Genomic DNA, 17937 nt, shown 5'->3' on the forward strand with positions numbered 1-17937 from the left:
GTTCGAACTAGCTAGTTCGAATTAAGGGGTGTGTAGCCCCTTAATTCGAACTAGTGGGAGGCTAGCCCTCCCCAGGTTTCCCTGGTGGCCACTCTGGCCAACACCAGGGAAACTCGTCTGCCCCCCTCCCGGCCCCGAACCCCTTAAAGGGGCACGGGCTGGCCCTGCACCTGGCACGGATCGAGCCACCCACCCGATGTCCCCCAGCCCACCCCCTCTTCCCGGGACCAGGCTGGCGGCTCCAGGGAGCTTGCCCTGGACCGCAAGAGGCGGGCACCTTCCTGGGCTAGTGCGGACATCGTGGACCTCGTCCACGATCTCCGCACTAGGCACAGGAAAGTGGTCGTCTAGGGCAGGAGAGCTCCCAGCCTGGCCACCCAGGAGCAGGTGTGCATGAAAATCAAGGGGGTCCACTGAGACCCCCGACCCTGAGCCCTGAGCTTACAATGGCCGTCCTGGGTCAGACCAAAGGTCCATATAGCCCAGTAGCCTGTCTGCCGACAGCGGCTGACCCTAGGGACCCTGGAGGAGATGGACCGAAGACAGTGACCAAGCCATTTGTCTCGTGCCATCCCTCTCCAGCCTTCCACAAACTTTGGGCAGGGACACCACTCCTACCCCCTGGCTAAGACTACTCCATGGACCCAACCTCCATGACTTGATCTCACTTCCCTTTAAACTCTGTTCTAGTTGTAGCCTTCACAGCCTCCTGCAGCAAGGAGTTCCGCAGGTTAACTATTTGCTTTGTCAAGAACAACTTTCTCTTACTAGTTTCAAGCCTGATACCCATTCCTTTCCTTTGGTGTCCTCTAGTTCTTCTTTATGGGAACTCATGAAGAAGTTTTCTGTATGCACCCTCTCCACCCAACCCCTGCTTTTAGAGACCTCTGTCCTGTCCCCGCTCCATCTCCTCTTTTCTAAGCTGAACAGTCCCAGTCTCTGTAGCCTCTCTTCGTCTGGGACCTGTTCCCAACCCCTGATCATGTTAGTTGCCCTCCCCTCTCCTAGCCTTTCTCTTCCCCTCTCCCACCTCCTTTTCCCAGTCTCCCCCAGTTTTGTTCAATAAAGACAGAGTCAATGTTGGAAGAAACGTTATCTTTATTTTGTACATCAATAAGAAGGGGGGCTAGGGAAGGGTAAGTGGAAGGAGGTGAGGGAGGAATGGGGTACGAGCCCCCGATGGGGAGGACTGGGCTGGTTCTGCGGGCTTCTGGGGGTGGAAGCTCTCCTGCAGCCCCCCGATTGCCCCCTCTCCCCAGATGGCAGCCTGTGGCAAGTGCAGTCGGTCTGATGGCCGGTGCTGTGATGTGCCCAGTGTGGGTAGTCCGGGCAATCCAAGCCAGGACTGCTTTGCAAGCGGGGCACCCCTGAGAACTGTCTGTCCGGGGTGGGGGTCGGGACCCTTTAAGCGCAGCCCTCGGCTAGCCTGAGACAGCATCTCCACGCTCTAAGTCCTCCTCTGATGCCCTGCCGGCACTGCTTCCGGTCATCCGTAAGCCCTGTTCAGAGTCCACTCAATGTGGACTTGCTAGTTCGAATTAGCAAAATGCTAATTCGAACTAGTTTTTAGTTCTAGACGCGTTAGTTCGAATTAGCTTAGTTCGAATTAACTAATTCGAACTAAGTTAGTTCGAATTAGCGCTCTAGTGTAGACGTACCCTATGATTCTCCCATCTCCATGTGTATGTAACCTATGGATGGGAAGTACAAGGATAGCCCCTGGTGGGTGGCAGCTGCTGCTGTTATATTTACTTGCATCTCCACAGGTATGGACAATCGCAGCTCCCATTGGCCAAGAACAGTTACCGCAGCCAACAAGAGCTGTGATCCCCCATTCCTGTGCAGGTAAATACGGTGGTATGGGGGCCCACCTAGGGCTAACCCTGGCAGACCAGATCTACTGGTATTTGCTCACCTCTGCTGTAATGTATACAAATGCAATAGAGAGCCAGATCCCTCCAATTCAATCAATGGAGCTGTGCTAATTTACCCTAACTGAGGATTTGCCAGTGCTATGCAAGAGCTCTAGCGTCATGGAGTTTAAGGTCGAAGGGAAAACTAGCTCATCTAGTCTTATACCTGCGTATCACAGGTTACCAACACCACCTACTACCCGCACGCAATACCGAGCGACAACATAGGGAGAGGAGAATGTGTTGTGATTATTCAGTGATGTTCTCTCCCTTTTATTTATGGCTTCTTTGTAGCCTTTCACTGTTAGTCCTGGCTTTAGATTTGAAGGGAGGTGTTCATTTATTCATAGAATCTGTTTGATTTGTCACTATTACATGTTTTACAAATGTCCTCATATGGTCAGCCTTTTAACTGGTGAAATAAAGTTGATGGGGTTTTTTTTCTGTTAAGGTAGGTATCAGAGTGGTGTCAAATTGCAGAGGAAGGTTACAGAGAGCTCAGCTTCAGAGCTGGAAAATGCTGCATAGTGATAAAAGTCTTCAATAGGAGAAAAATATATTGGAGCTAGGAGACAGAGGTTACAGAAGTTGTAAAGAATTGTCTGGCAGTGAAGTAATCAGACCAAGGGGGGAATGTTTGGGAATGAGCTGTGTAAGTGCCAGTGGATCAGACAACTGGGAGAGAAGGAGTGGTCAAAAAAAATGTTCAAACAAACAATTTTCTGTATGGCTGAAGCAATGGCATAAGCCATACTGATACTTCATGTTTGCAGAGCAAGTATGAAGCATGCCATTATGTCCACATTGTCTAGACAATCTATATCTAGTGTAATTTTTCAGTGCATCTACTTTCATTCCCTTTTCAGCCCACTGGCTACCAGGCTGCAGTTTGTAATCAGTTTCCACATTAGAATTGTTAGTCACAGCAGCAGCAGCATGTCTCATGAGAATTCAGAGATTGCTGAATTATTAAAGTTTCTGTTTGCAAGATCTGTGTTTTAATTTGTTTATTGTATTTGTAGTTGGAACTTGTAAGATTGCCATCAGCTGACTAGTTGGTAAAGCCTTTGCATAACACTGGAGACAAAATCAGAATGAGAGACTTTATTTCACAGTCACAAGTTTTTTTATCTCATTGTCATATTAAGTGTAATTCAGTTCAGTCATGTAAATTCATAAAGCTTGTGAAGCAGAAGTAGTCATTCTATAGTTAAAGTTGAAGTCACCTTTCTATAATTGCAAGCCCAAATTTCGAAGCCCGATTCCCTCGTACTTTTTCTCAAAAATAAACCCCCCAATCTTCCTGGAATTCCCCAATGTCACACATCATCCCAGGATAGTTTGCCAAAAGCACAGTTTGTTAAGAATCAGAAATGGAATTTTAAAGCTATTGAGCAGAATTTTCAAAAGCTCCAAAGTGAAACAAAGCCTCAGTGTCAACAGCAATTTATTCACTGGATTTATGCTCTTAAGTACCTAAGCCACTTTATAAAATGGGAGTTAGAGTCTTGGGTCACTTGGATGCTTTTAAAAATGTTACCTGTTGTGTTTGAAGGTTTTTAGTTCACTGTTGACATTTCTAAGAAATATTTTAGTTCATTCAATGCTCCAAAATGGCTTGGCCTATGTACTTTCTCTTGGTCTGGTTTTGTTGAACTTGCTTAAAAGAACCTTTTGTATTTTGGAAGAGCCAGGAGTTAATCACAAATATATATATATATATAAAAAAATCCAGCTTGAGACACCACACCCTTGAGTTGTGTCTCCATTTTATATTTACACTGGGCTCCTCGCCAGGTGTTAGCCCAAACTCTCTTTCCATTCATACAAAAGAATCCTCTAACTGATTTTGGAAGAACTTAAGTCTGAGCTAGTTTATGTGGGTAAGAAATTAGGTTAGAGACCAGGATTCAGTTTAACTTATGTTAGAACCCACCATTTTGCAGTGAGGCTTCAGACAAAATCTGATGCCCTTCCCACTTTGCCCATAGAAGGGCAAACTCTCCCACAACTGACACAATTGCCCAAGAGAAAACCCTAGAGCACCTTAGCCAAAAGAACCTTGAGAGAAGCCCCTAGACATGCATGTGGGAATACAGAAACAAAGGACACATTGTAGTGTTGGTAAGGCTTTGTAGTGAGGATGCTCATACCTAGGCTAGGTAAACTCTCAGGTTTAAATGCATAGTGAAGAGATACTGTAAGGTTTTAACTAGAGGTTTACTACAGCAGTGTTGTGAAAAAGAGTCAGTGAAATGTGAGAGAGGGGCCCTGTCTAGCTCAGCCAGCAAAGAAGGAAATACAAGACTGTAAGTTACGATACTTTGTTTAATCCCCTGCATAGTTGCCAGCTCTCCCAATCTGTGCAAAGCTATCCTAAGTTATAAACAACTGTCCTGGAACTTATCACCCTAACTGAATTCTGGAGCAGTTAAGAGTTTCGTGTTACCCCTTCACAGTTTTCTGGCAGCCACTGACTACTATGGTGGGTCTGCTTAGTGGGCAACCAAGCTGCCACTCTGCCTCCCCCTTTGCTGCTCCTTTGCTAGATATGAGTGTAGGAGGAATGCTCAGGAAGGAGGTAAGTTGAGAGGGAAAGTACCGGCTCCAGGAACCCTTCCTTTTCAAAGCCCAGAGTCCAGTTACCCTCAAAAACTCCCATCAACACCACCTCATTTTTCCAGCTTCCCTCACCGCATAGCTTTGCCTCGACTCTCCTCACCAGTCTACCCCACATAGCTGTCTCAGGCAGTATCCCTTTCTGCCCCCTACCTAAATATATTGATGAAATGGAGACAAAGAGGAAAGGGAAAGAGATGTCTTTACATATCACCAGTTACCCTAGTGTAAGTTCTTTTAATAGCTTCAAAGCTATGTCTCCACCTGCCAGGTGAACTGCTAGAATTCACACTGCTCAGAGGCTGCTGAGTGTATTTTATGAATTTTATTGTTTGTGAGTTTTTTGTTTTTGTTTTTTTTATTCTTCTTCCTCAAAGAAGAAAATAACCTAAAATTCCTCGCAGTGAATGTACAACCCTCAGATGGGCCAGACCCTAGCTACCCAGCCTGTGTGGAGAATTGTCCCTGCCAAAATGCTTTGCATGTTGGCAGCTATGCATATTGCAGAATCAGATGTAAGTTAGCTATTGATTAAAGAGGTTTGGTTTTGATTTTTGAAGAAGAAGGAAGAAAATACCTAGTTCCGAGATGGAGAAATGCTCTACACAGAGGCTTGTGTTCCTTTTAAGATGCAGGATGCAGTAGTTTGTTTTCCCCTTTTTTTCCCTGACACCTTTGCTTGTCACAAGCTCCTTTATTCTTTTTGACATTTATGCCTCCCAATGGCACAGTGATATCCGTAACTAAAGTAAACAACATCTGTTACAGTTCAGGAGTGAGCTGCACCTCTGATCTCTCTCTGGTCCTCCATAGATAGCTGTTTCAAATGAGGCCTGCAAGTCTCTCAGGGTATGTCTACACTACCCCGCTAGTTCGAACTAGCGGGGTAATGTAGGCATATCGCACTTGCAAATGAAGCCCGGGATTTGAATTTCCCGGGCTTCATTTGCATAAGCGGGGAGCCGCCATTTTTAAAACCCCGCTGGTTCGAACCCCGTGCAGCGCGGCTACACGGGGCTCGAACTAGGTAGTTCGGACTAGGCTTCCTATTCCGAACTACCGGTACACCTCGTGGAACGAGGAACAAGGAACATGGAACGAGGTGTACCGGTAGTTCGGAATAGGAAGCCTAGTCCGAACTACCTAGTTCGAGCCCCGTGTAGCCGCGCTGCACGGGGTTCGAACCAGCGGGGTTTTAAAAATGGCGGCTCCCCGCTTATGCAAATGAAGCCTGGGAAATTCAAATCCCGGGCTTCATTTGCAAGTGCGGTATGCCTACATTACCCCGCTAGTTCGAACTAGCGGGGTAGTGTAGACATACCCTCAGAGTAGAATGCTGTGATAGAGCACTCTTTTGACTGGATCACAATTTTGTAAAAACCTGTTTCCTCAACCATGTTATCCATACCAGGTCCAGAAGGGTTTGCCCCCAGCTACAGAATTCTCTCCTGGAACAGTGACCGGCTAGTAAATACAGAGACCAGATTGTTCACATCAGTGTATGATTAATTTATTCCCAGGAACAGCCTAAGTAGAGAGAAAAGAGTTAAAAATGACAAAAGCCTTAAAAGCATATTGTCTTGCCTAAACTTAGCCCTGGCCTTGATATTATAGGAGAGAGGTTGCCCACTAAATTTGCTTTCTCTCTGATAGTCTGTGCCTCAGTCAGCCTGTATCTTTCTCAAGACAGACTGTCTTTTATCCAGTATCAGAGGGGTAGCCGTGTTAGTCTGAATCTGCAAAAGCGACGAGGAGTCCTGTGGCACCTTATAGACTAACTGAAGTGTAGGAGCATAAGCTTTCGTGGGCAAAGACCCACTTCGTCAGAGGCAAGTAGTGGAAATTTCCAGAGGCAGGAATAAATATGCAGGCCAGGATCAGGCTGGAGATGACGAGGTGGATCCAATCAAGGAGGATGAGGTCCACTTCTAGCAGCTGATCTGGAGGTGTGAATTCCAAGAGAGCAGAAGCTGCTTTTGTAGTTAGCAAGCCATTCACAGTCTTTGTTTAATCCAGAGTTGACACAATCAAGGCCTCATCCTCCTTGATTGGATCCACCTCGTCATCTCCAGCCTGATCCTGGCCTGCATATTTATTCCTGCCTCTGGAAATTTCCACTACATGCATCTGACGAAGTGGGTCTTTGCCCACGAAAGCTTATGCTCCTACACTTCAGTTAGTCTATAAGGTGCCACAGGACTCCTCGTGTCTTTTATCCATTTCGAAGATTCTTCATTTGAAAGTTCCTGCCAGATCACCTGAAGTTTCAAGTAAGCTCCTGACCCTGGTCAAACTTACTCATGCAGGGTATGTCTACACTACAAAGTTAATTCGAACTAACAGCCATTAGTTTGAATTTACTTTAATAGGGGCTACACATGCAAACCACTATTTCAAATTTAATTTGAAATAGCAGAGCGCTTAATTCGAACTAGGTAAACCTCATTCTACGAGGAGTAACGCCTAGTTCGAATTAAGTAGTTTGAATTAAGGGCTGCGTAGCCACTTAATTCGAACTAGCTGGAGGCTAGCCCTTCCCAGGTTCCCCCTGGTGGCCACTCTGGGCCAAACCAGGAAAACTCCTCTCCTCTCCCCCAGCCCCAGGGCCCTTAAAGGGGTAGACTCTGGCCAGATGGCACTTGCCAGAGCCAGCCCTGCCAGTAGTCTCTGCCCCTGACCCAGTGGCCCCAGGATGAGCCAGGGAGCCAGTGATAGTCAGCCGTCCCCCCACCCAGTCCCTCAGCACCCAGGGGCCAGCCAGGGGCCATAGATGGTGCGCACCCTCCTGGACTAGTGCGGAGGTCATGGACGTCATTGAGGTTTGGGGGCAGGCCCCCAACGTCCATGATCTCCGCACTAGGAGGAGGAATGTGGCCGTCTACGTCTGCATAGTGGCCACCATGGCCCGAAAGGGACACAGGCGCACCCAGGAGCAGGTGTGCCTGAAAGTTAAGGAGCTGCGGCAGGCATACACCAGGGGTGGCACTGCAACAGGAGCTGCCACCTGCCCCTACTTCCCCTACTGCCACATTCCTCCTCCTAGTGCAGAGATCATGGACGTTGGGGGCCTGCCCCCAAACCTCAATGACGTTCATGACCTCAACCAACTCTTGGGGGGCGGGGTGGTCCGCGCCAACCCAAGAGGCAGCAAGCCGGGATCGGAGGGCCCTGACCTGGGTGCATCGGAGGGGCCACCACCAGGTGTTCCAGCACCGGAGTCAGCAGGGTCATCCAGGGAGGTCATACTGGGTAAGCGCCAGCACTGTACCCTGCCCGGGGGGGAGGCAGGGAGGGAGACCAGGGACTGCACACATGGGCCATGCCTCCCACGGATCACGCAGCCACCTGTGCACGTGCAAGCACGTGCCATGCCACCCTTGGGCAGGTGGCTCCAGCTGCATGACACCCAGGGGCCGTGGCCCAATAGGCACACACGTGTGTGAAGAGACCTGACATGCTCCCGACCCTGGGGTGGGACCCAGCAAGACGCCCTCCCTTCACACACCTCCTCTACACAGAGGCAGGGGACATTTCCCCTCCCCCGCCCTGGCCATACTATACATGGCACAGGGGCATGGGTGCGGTCTTGGGGAAGCTCCCAGTCCTGGGGAGAGTCAGACATCTTGACCATGGCCTCTGTGCAAGCACAGCGGCTCTGATGGTGCAGGGCACGGTCGCCGTCACGTCGCAGGGCGGGGCTGGGCATCATCCACTGTGTCCCCAGGGAGAACTGACCACTTCTCTTCTTTCTCTACAGCCACACAAGCTGCTTGTGCAGGGCGCACCAGCCCTCCCGGAACATGCTCCCGTACCCGCGGCCTGCTCCGGATCACCACCACATGGCAGGAATACTGAGACCAGCACCTGGGTGTCCTGTGAGCCCTGCACCACACCGTCGAGGCCTGGATGTGGGAAGACCTGCACCTCCGCCAGGAGCAGCTGGATGAGGACTGAGCCGGAAACGCTACCCTGCAGGCCCTGCTGCAGAGTATGGTGCCCCGTGCCGGTCCTGCGCCTGCTGCCCCCCCATCTACTGTCTCCCCTCCCACTCCTGCCCCCACTCCCACTGCTTCCTCTGCACCCTCCACCCAATCTCCCTGGGGACGCCGAGGCCCCCTCCCTTGCTGTGCTGGGAAGTGGTTGGCCCGGTGAGACCCCAACTCCTGATCCCTGAGTTTACCCTCCCCCTTTTTCCCCTTGCTTCCCCCTTCCAGCTCCCTCCTCCCAGTTTTCCCCCTCCCCTCTCCCACCCTCTCTCCTGCCCTCTCCCGCCTCCTTTCCCCCGTCTCCCCACAGTTTCATTCCCCCTCCCCAGTTGTGTTGAATAAAGAGAGTTGTTATTTTTGAAAATACATGTCTTTTATTTGACATCAGGAATGGGGGGGCTAGGGAAGAGTAAGTGGAAGGACGAGAGGAAGGAATGGGGCACAAGCCCCCAGTGGGGCAGACCAGGGAGACTGTTAGCGCTCCTCACGGTGGAAGCTCTCCTGCAGGTCCCTCTGGATCCTGACATCCCCTCGATGGTCCTCCCGGATAGCAGCCTGCAGACAGTGCAGCCAGACTGCCGGCAACATGTCCACGAGACGCAGCAGAGTCCCCAGGGGCAGGTCTGGTTCCATGTTGCAGAGTGCTGTGGTGTCCTGAGTGAGGGCCAGCACAGCACTCAGAGACACAAATGCTTTGCTGTCCCTCAGCGAGGTAGACCAGCAAGCAGAGAAACCTGAGAACTGTTTGTCCGAGATGGGGAGTCAGGTCCCTTTAAGCACAGCCCTCGGCTAGCCTGAGGCAGCAGCCCCACACACTTAAGTCCGATCCTGATGCCCTGCCGACACTGGTTCCGGACAGCCTTACCTTCAATTCAGGGTCCACTCAATGTGGATGTGCTATTTTGAATTAGCAAAATGCTAATTTGAATTAGTTTTAGGTCTAGATGCACTAATTCGAATTAGCTTAGTTCGAATTAACTAATTTGAGTTAAGTTAGTTCGAATTAGCGCTGTAGTGTAATTCAGTAGATTTCTGGTATTGTCCATTTGAACATCAAGCAGCTGTGTTTTTCTAGAGACATTGTTTTGGATTCTTGCAAGATTTGACCCTTGGCCACCTTTTAGCCTGCAATCAATAACCTTCAAATCCACATATAATATTTGCACACAGTCTCACGCTGTCTCTCTTTTTCACTTATTCACATATTAATATGGCTACCTCCCACATTCTTCACAGCATTTCATATCTAGTTTATAGCTCATTGAAGTCAATGGACAGACGTCTGTAGATGATGTTGATTATTGGACCAGATCGTATTTGTGTTTTATAGTGTCCTTATATGAGATTCATAGAGCTGATAACACTAAAATGGAGTCAAAACAAATAATATTTGAGAACAGTGAAAAGTAGTTGCAAGCTGAGTTCCCCTGCTCAGTTTTAATACACTTCCAATTGTATGGGAAAAGAAATATATGTGGTAAATGTTTATTATTAATAAAAGCTGCTGTCAATTTCCTTCTAATTTATAGTCTGATCAATTGTATTTAATCCCAGTTGGGTTTCATTGCAAAAATAATTTCAATCTAATCTCTGATTAAAAGTTCAGCACTTTTTTTTTTTAAATAAAATAAGCAATAGTATGACTTTGGCTTCAAATGTTAACTTTCACCCTTGCTCTTTACAGAAAAAATATAAGCTTTATTTTCAAATAGCTCTCAGAAATTCAACATATGTAAACACAAAAGGAGGAAACAAACTTCAGAATGGTACCAGATTTTTTAGAAACTGATAAAGCAGCTATTTTAATTGTATTCATCGTAACTTAATCTACCTTTGGTATAAATTCCTTTTGGACTCAAATCGGTGAAGTTATATCAAGCGTAAAAATTTGATATTTGTTTAATTATGCTAAAAGTTCAATAACACAAAAGTAAATTATATTTGTAAATTACCTTCTTTTGTGGGATTTCTCATTTAGCCTCAGAAGTTATGCTTGGTTACTTTTGTATTTTAAACCATCGGGACATTAATACATTTGTAAGCGGGGGAATGGTCCCGCTATTGTGGGGAACTTTCCTGGCTTCTATACACCCCGGTGAAATGAACCAACGAAAGGATCTGAGTCCCCGCTCCCACTTCATTTACCCCACTGCTCCCTGATCCTGAGGGCTCCCCCTCCACTCTCCTGAGTAGCAGAGCCCTCGAAACCCCAACAAGGCTGGGCCCAGGTTTCCTGGGGCTTAATCCCCGACCTTGTAGTCACTAGGGGCAGGAGTTAGGGTGTCCCCACTCCGAGGTGCTCTCTTTACACTGCAGGCCTTCTTGGCCCAGTGGTCACTTCATAAGGTTCAAAGCAAATACAATTTATTAAACAACAACTGATTAAAGAGAAAAGAATAAGAAAAAAATGAGAATGGTTAAATGAGAACACACAGCCCTGCTCTGTAGCACAGGGACATCAAAACAGCAGTCTGCAGAGTGTAAGGACAGTTCACAGTCTCTTCCTTAGAGGCCCCTTAGAGGCCTTGGATGTGCTGCAGGGGGCTGCAGGCTGGACACACTTGCTCTGGCAGTGCCCACACAGCCTCAAGCTCTAAGTGGCCAGACCCCTCTCCCAGTCCAGAGCCTCTCCCCACACTTTGCAGTTCCCAGCTGCTCACCACATCCAGCTGCAGGCTGTGCTGTGTGGCCAGTCTCTAACTTCTTGCGTTGCTTCTCTGCTCCTTTTGGCTCTCTGAGCACTGCCAGTCTGCTGCTCAACACAGGGTCTGCGCTCTTGAGCTGTGTGTGTCAGGCTCAGCTGCTGCAAAACTGCCCCTCAGCACACAGCTTGCTTTGCTAGGGCTGTCTCTCAGCTCCCTGTTTTTGCAGGACTTCTGCACACAGCTTGTACTCCTATTTCAGCTCTCTGTCTTTGCAGGACCTCTTCTGCACACAGCTTGTTTGTTCAGAGAGAGAGCCAGAACAATCCCAGCTCACAGGGAGGACGGGGCCTGGCTTCTCCCTTTCCTCATTGGTGTTGCACCTTGGTTCGGTGATGTGATGGGAGCCTCAAGGGTTAAAGCTGACTACCCAGTGAAAACTACTGGATGATGGTGAAACAAATGATTTTTATTAAGTGGTCAAAACCAATAATTACCAAATAGGTGTTTAAACTAGCAATTGCTCAATACTTTTACTGTGTAGAAAAGCTTGGGCACAATTATAGCCAACTGATTACAATTCTTTGATTACAATTCACTCATATCAAATCACTATCCCTAATTTGCCTAAGACAACGCAGCATACAAATAAAAAATACAAAAAACAAAGCCAAAGTAATGATAATAAAAGAACCATCGAAAGCCATAACTCTATGGTTATTTTAGGACAGCTGGCGGAGTTAGACATAAATCTACTTTTACAACTTAACAACTCCGGGGCTTCTATTTCTAACATTTATACTTAACCTAAATACAACACTACTATACAACACAAAATTATACAATTTACACAGTGTGGTTAACAGAACTTAGATACGCTTTACAGAATTACACAGTGAAATTAACACAATCTAACTATTAATTAAACCAATAACTAATACATTTAAAGCAATACTTACAAATCCAGAAACAATAACAGAAAGACACATTGTCCTGAATTTTGCTTCAGAAAGACACACTAGAACTTGGAGCATGCTCAGGACTCGTGCACCCCTATATTTGACTCGAAGGGTGGGGAGGCAGCCTCAGGGTGATCAATCCTTTAGCCGGGCAAAAAAAAGACACGTGCCCTCAATATACGGAACCGCCGTTGAACAAAGGGATTGAGGGTCTTTTATACAAAACTTCGGTGTCTGTGCCATGCTAGGGTCTGCATTTGGCAGGGCCTGATAGGCTAGTGATGAGGTAGTATGACAATACTGCCCTATAGGAATTTTCGTGATGTATGCGTGATCCCCTCGTGGACAGGACCAGATGGGGCATAGTTAGTGTGAGACAACTGTGTTTTATTACCCTATGTTTACTTTTTCCCCTTGCCCCTAAGACTGGTCAAGCTACGGTCAAATGAGGCTTATCTGTAAATTCAGCTAGGCGTTATCTAGTTATGCTTACCTCCCTATTTTCTTGGTGCTTTTGAGTTCCAGGATGCTTATAAGGTCAAATTCCATTCACAAAAACTGCATTGTGCTGCCCATGCTCCTCTGAGTATCTGGGTTTTGTGTGAGGGGCCTTGTGTGGCAGGATGGGCTATACACGAAGGCCGTGGACAGAAAAAGCCTGCTTTACAACAACTGGCCTGTCCAACCTGTCAATCAGGCTGAGCTGGAGTGTTGGTTGCTTTGTCTCTGAGGTCAGTCAGTCTCATGAACTCTTCCCCTTCAGATACTGCGAGCTGGCAAACCAAAAACTCCCACAGAGTTTTAGTAAGGGGTAACAGTCCCCTTACACATTTAGTAACTGTTATATGTGTTGTTTCATTTTACTATAGTTTCTTGAGGGCTCAACAGAGATGAGCTCTCTGTTTTGTAGGCTCAGTGTGCATGGTGTATAAATGGTTCCTGCCTCAAAGAGCTTATAGTCTAGCCCTGATTCAGGGAAACATCTTTATTCAGGAGCAGTGCTTAAATACATACTTAAGTGCAATTCTGAATAAGGACTTAAATACACAAGACAAAGAATAAGAGAAAGGAAATATTATTATCCCTATTATTAAAGTGGGGAACTGAGCCACACAGAAATTAAGTGACCATGGTATCCTTCTGGAATGCCTGGCAGAGTTGTGATAGAAATGTAGCCGTGTTAGTCTGGTGTAGCTGAAACAAAATACAGGACTATGTAGCACTTTAAAGACTAACAAGATGGCTTATTAGGTGATGATAGCTTCCCCAATTATCACCTCTAATATCATTAGCTCACAGACATTTACCTCCCCCCCCCCAATTCCCCTTCTGTTCTGAAATTTGATTTGTCCTTTTCATATGTGCTCACTTTTTTAATTGTATCCTTTGGCATATATGGTTGTGACAATTTTCTTCCAGTATTTGATCTGAGGAAGAGGGTCTGGCCCACGAAAGCTCATCACCTAATAAACCATCTTGTTAGTCTTTAAAGTGCTACATAGACCTGTATTTTGTGGCAAAGTTGGGTATTAGAGGCACTGTTTTGCAGTGGTTCTGATCCTACTTGTTGGGACGCTTTCAGAAGGTGTAGGTAGAGGGCTGCTATTCGACCCTGTGGTGATTGTGCTATGGGGTCCCACAAGGTTCCATCTTGTCTCCTTTGCTGTTTAATATCTACATGAAGCCGCTGGGAGAGGTCATAAGGGGTCATATGTAGATGAGACCCAACTCTATTTCCCTGTGATATCAGAGCCAGGTGTGGCGGTCACTGATCTAAACCAGTGTCTGGAGGCGGTGATAGTTTGGATGAAGTCAAGCTGAAGTTGAATCCAGATAAGACTGAGGTCCTGTGGATCAGGAAGCCATCTTTTCGGGAATGTGGCCTGGTACCTGTTCTAGACGGGGTTACACTACCCTTGAAAGAACAGGTACACAGCTTGGAAGTCCTCCTGGACCTTTTTCTACCATTTGAGAACCAGATTTCTTCAGAGGCCAGGAGTACTTTCGGGCAGCTTCATCTGATTTGCCAGCTGCATCCTTCCTGAACAAGCATGACTTGGCCATAGTGATCCATGCTCTTGTTACATCCAGACTGGATTACTGTAATGTGCTGTATGTGGGGCTGCCTCTAAAGAGCCTTCTGAAACTTCAGATGGTCCCAAATGCGGCTGCTCAAGTCGTAACTAATACCCGTTATATGGAACACATTATGCCAGTGCTTCGGCAGCTGCACTGGCTTTTTGTATGTTTCCAGGCGCAATTTAAGGTTTTAGTTATGACCTATAAAGCTCTAAACCGGTTGGGTCCGGGGTATCTGAAAGACCGTCTTCTCCCATATGAACCTTCCCAGGGATTGAGGTCAGCTGGGAAGGCTCTGCTTTGTGTTCCCCCACTTGTGGAGGAAAGATTAACATCTACACAGAACAGGGCCTTCTGAGCTTTTGCTCCCAGGCTGTGGAATTCTCTTCCTCAGGATATTCGCACATTGCCAATGCTAGCATTGTTTTGGTGTCAGCCTAAAGCCACCCTTTTTACTCACGTTTTATTAATGTTTGAATCTATATGTGTATGTTCCTCTTCTTGATAAGTTTTAGCAGATTTTATGTCCCTCTGGGGTCTCATATTTAAAATTATTATATATTTGTATTGTGCTTAAAAAAATGTGTAAGATGCCTTGAATATTTTAAATAGAGAGGTGGGGTAAAAATATGTAATTAAATAATTAAATAAATTAATAAAATAAATATCTGAGCAGTGTCATATATTAAATCAGGTAGCATTGTCTCTCTTACCATTACATTCAGCATGACACTTTTAAATAAACCATGTTTTAGATTATGGTTACTAACACAGTCTTTGTTAAAAACAGCAATTGAATCTGGGATTTGGATCCAAATAATGAAACTGAAGTCAGGCAAAACTTCCAATGACTTTAATGTGAAGAGGATCAGGCCTTAAATCAGCTAATCTCATAGGGTATGTCTACACTACAAAGTTAGTTCGAACTAACTTTCATAGGCGCTACACTAACGCTCCGTTAGTTCGAATTTAATTTGAACTACCAGAGCGCTTAGTTCGAACTAGGTAATCCTCATTCCACGAGGTTTAAGCCTAGTTCGAACTTACTAGTTCGAATTAAGGGCTGTGTAGACCCTTAATTTGAACTAGTGGGAGGCTAGCCCTCCCCAGGTTTCCCTGGTGGCCACTCTGGCCAACACCAGGGAAACTCATCTGCCCCCCTCCCAGCCCCGGACCCCTTAAAGGGGCACGGGCTGGCTACGGTGCCCGTGCCAGGTGCAAGCCTGCCAGCACCCAGCCAGCAGACCCTGCACCTGGCACGGCTCGAGCCACCCACCCGATGCCCCCCAGCCCTCCCCCTCTTCCCGGGACCAGGCTGGCGGCTCCCGGGAGCTTGCCCGGGACCGCAAGAGGCGGGCACCCGCCTGGGCTAGTGCAGACATCGTGGACGTCGTCCACGACCACCGCACTAGGCACAGGAAAATGGCCGGCTAGGGCAGGAGAGCTGCCAGCCTGGCCACCCAGGAGCAGGTGTGCATGAAAATCAAGGTGGTCCACTGAGACCCCCAACCCTGAACCCTGAGCTTATAATGGCCGTACTGGGTCAGACCAAAAGTCCATCTAGCCCAGTAGCCTGTCTGCCGACAGCGGCCAACCCTAGGGACCCTGGAGGGGATGGACCGAAGACAGTGACCAAGCAATTTGTCTCGTGCCATCCTTCTCCAGCCTTCCACAAACCTTGGGCAGGGACACCACTCCTACCCCCTGGCTAATAGCACTCCATGGACCCAACCTCCATGACTTGATCTCACGTCCCTTTAAACTCTGTTCTAGTTGTAGCCTTCACAGCCTCCTGCAGCAAGGAGTTCCACAGGTTGACTATTTGCTTTGTGAAGAACAACTTTCTGTTACTAGTTTGAAGCCTGCTACCCATTCCTTTCCTTTGGTGTCCTCTAGTCCTTCTTTATGGGAACTAATGAAGAGCTTTTCTGTATGCACCCTCTCCACCCAACTCCTGCTTTTAGAGACCTCTATCCTGTCCCCCCTCCGTCTCCTCTTTTCTAAGCTGAGAAGTCCCAGTCTCTTTAGCCTCTCTTCATATGGGACCTGTTCCCAACCCCTGATCATTTTAGTTACCCTCCCCTCTCCCACCTTCTCTCTTCCCCTCTTCCACCTCCTTTTCCCAGTCTCCCCCAGTTTTGTTCAATAAAGAGAGATTCTATTTTTGAACACAATTCTCCTTTATTTTGTACATCAAGAAAAGGGGCTATGGAAGGGTAAGTGGAAGGAGGTGAGGGAGGAATGGGGCACGAGCCCCCGATGGGGAGGACTGGGCTGGCTCTGTGGGCTTCTGGGGTGGAAGCTTTCCTGCAGCCCCCCAATTGCTCCCTCTCCCCAGATGGCAGCCTGCGGCAAGTGCAGCCGGGCTAATGGCCGAGTGGTGTGATGTGCCCAGTGTGGGTACTCCGGGCATTCCAAGCCCGGACTGGTTTTCAAGCGGGGCACCCCTGAGAACTGTCTGTCCTGGGTGGGGGTCGGGACCCTTTAAGAACAGCCCTCGGCTAGCCTGAGACAGCATCTCCACGCTCTAAGTCCTCCTGTGATGACCTGCCGGCACTGCTTCCGGCCATCCTTAAGCCCTGTTCAGGGTCCACTTAATGTGGACATGCTAGTTCGAATTAGCAAAACGCTAATTCGAACTAGTTTTTAGTTCTAGACGCGTTAGTTCGAATTAGCTTAGTTCGAATTAACTAAGTTAGTTCGAATTAGCGCTGTAGTGTAGACATACCCAAAGTCCTTTGGTAAATTGGGATATTACATTCTTTAGAGGGCTCTAATCCTCCACCCATGAAAAATATTATGATGTGACGTGTGCTTCTGTTTTAGTACATGGACATTACAAATATAAAACAATAAAATTAAATGAAATAATTCAGTAACATATGTGGGGCTTTTGTACTTTTACAAGAAGTACAAAAGTACTAAAGATGTATAAAAAGCATTTGGTATTGGCCTAACAGTGCTCCCGTCAAAATCAATGGTGAATTCTCTTTCATTTTAGAGGGAGTAGTTGGTGGAACAACGACCCCTTTGAAAATCCCACTCTATTTTTTTTCATTGTTCCTGAGACTTGAAATTCTATGAGAAGAACAGGATAGAGGGAGGCCATTATCAAACACCATGGATGAAGCATGTAGGGTAGGGCATCTGGACAGAGGAAGGGAGAGAATGAGTGAGTAAGAAACCAAACAAAAAGTGTTTTAAGTATAGTGTTCAAAGGAAGATTACCTTGCCTTTACTGGGAAGTAATGGGACATTTCCATACAAAGTGTAGGATTTCATGACTGTAAAATGCTACCAAAAGTAAATATAATCATAAGAACATTATCAGGCTTAGAGTCTGAAATCAGGATAGAATTCTGTCAGAGAATTTGATTTTTATATTTATATCTGTATATGTAATCTGTACCAGTCTGGGAGGTAAGGTAGGTAAGGTGGCCTGATACGGTGGGAACATGTTCATCAGCAGATGACACTAGTCTGAAGGAAACATTTCTGGTAGTTAATTTCAAGGAATTGGGAAAGCTATACAAGTCTGTGTAGTGAGCACAACTCGATCTTAGTTGACAGGCTCAAGGTATAATGCAGGGCAATATAAATACAGGGTCTTATCTTACTGAATGTTTTCATTGAGTTTTTCCAGAAGATATTCAGCATTCATTTTAAAAAAGGTCTGTCTGTGTAGACTTAATGTTTATTGTCTTGTATAGATTTTATCCATTTCTTCTTCTCTGTAAAA

General features: G+C 46.8%; 1 protein-coding gene across 14 annotated transcripts in view; it reads left to right on the forward strand.

Annotated features, from left to right (window-relative positions):
• GULP1 (GULP PTB domain containing engulfment adaptor 1) overlaps window positions 1-17937 on the forward strand; it is a 369257-nt gene that overhangs the window by 169270 nt on the left and 182050 nt on the right. The gene's annotated exons all lie outside the window — the stretch shown is intronic.

This window comes from Pelodiscus sinensis, chromosome 7 (assembly GCF_049634645.1).
Source record: "Pelodiscus sinensis isolate JC-2024 chromosome 7, ASM4963464v1, whole genome shotgun sequence".
In the NCBI taxonomy this organism is placed as follows: Eukaryota; Metazoa; Chordata; order Testudines; family Trionychidae; genus Pelodiscus; species Pelodiscus sinensis.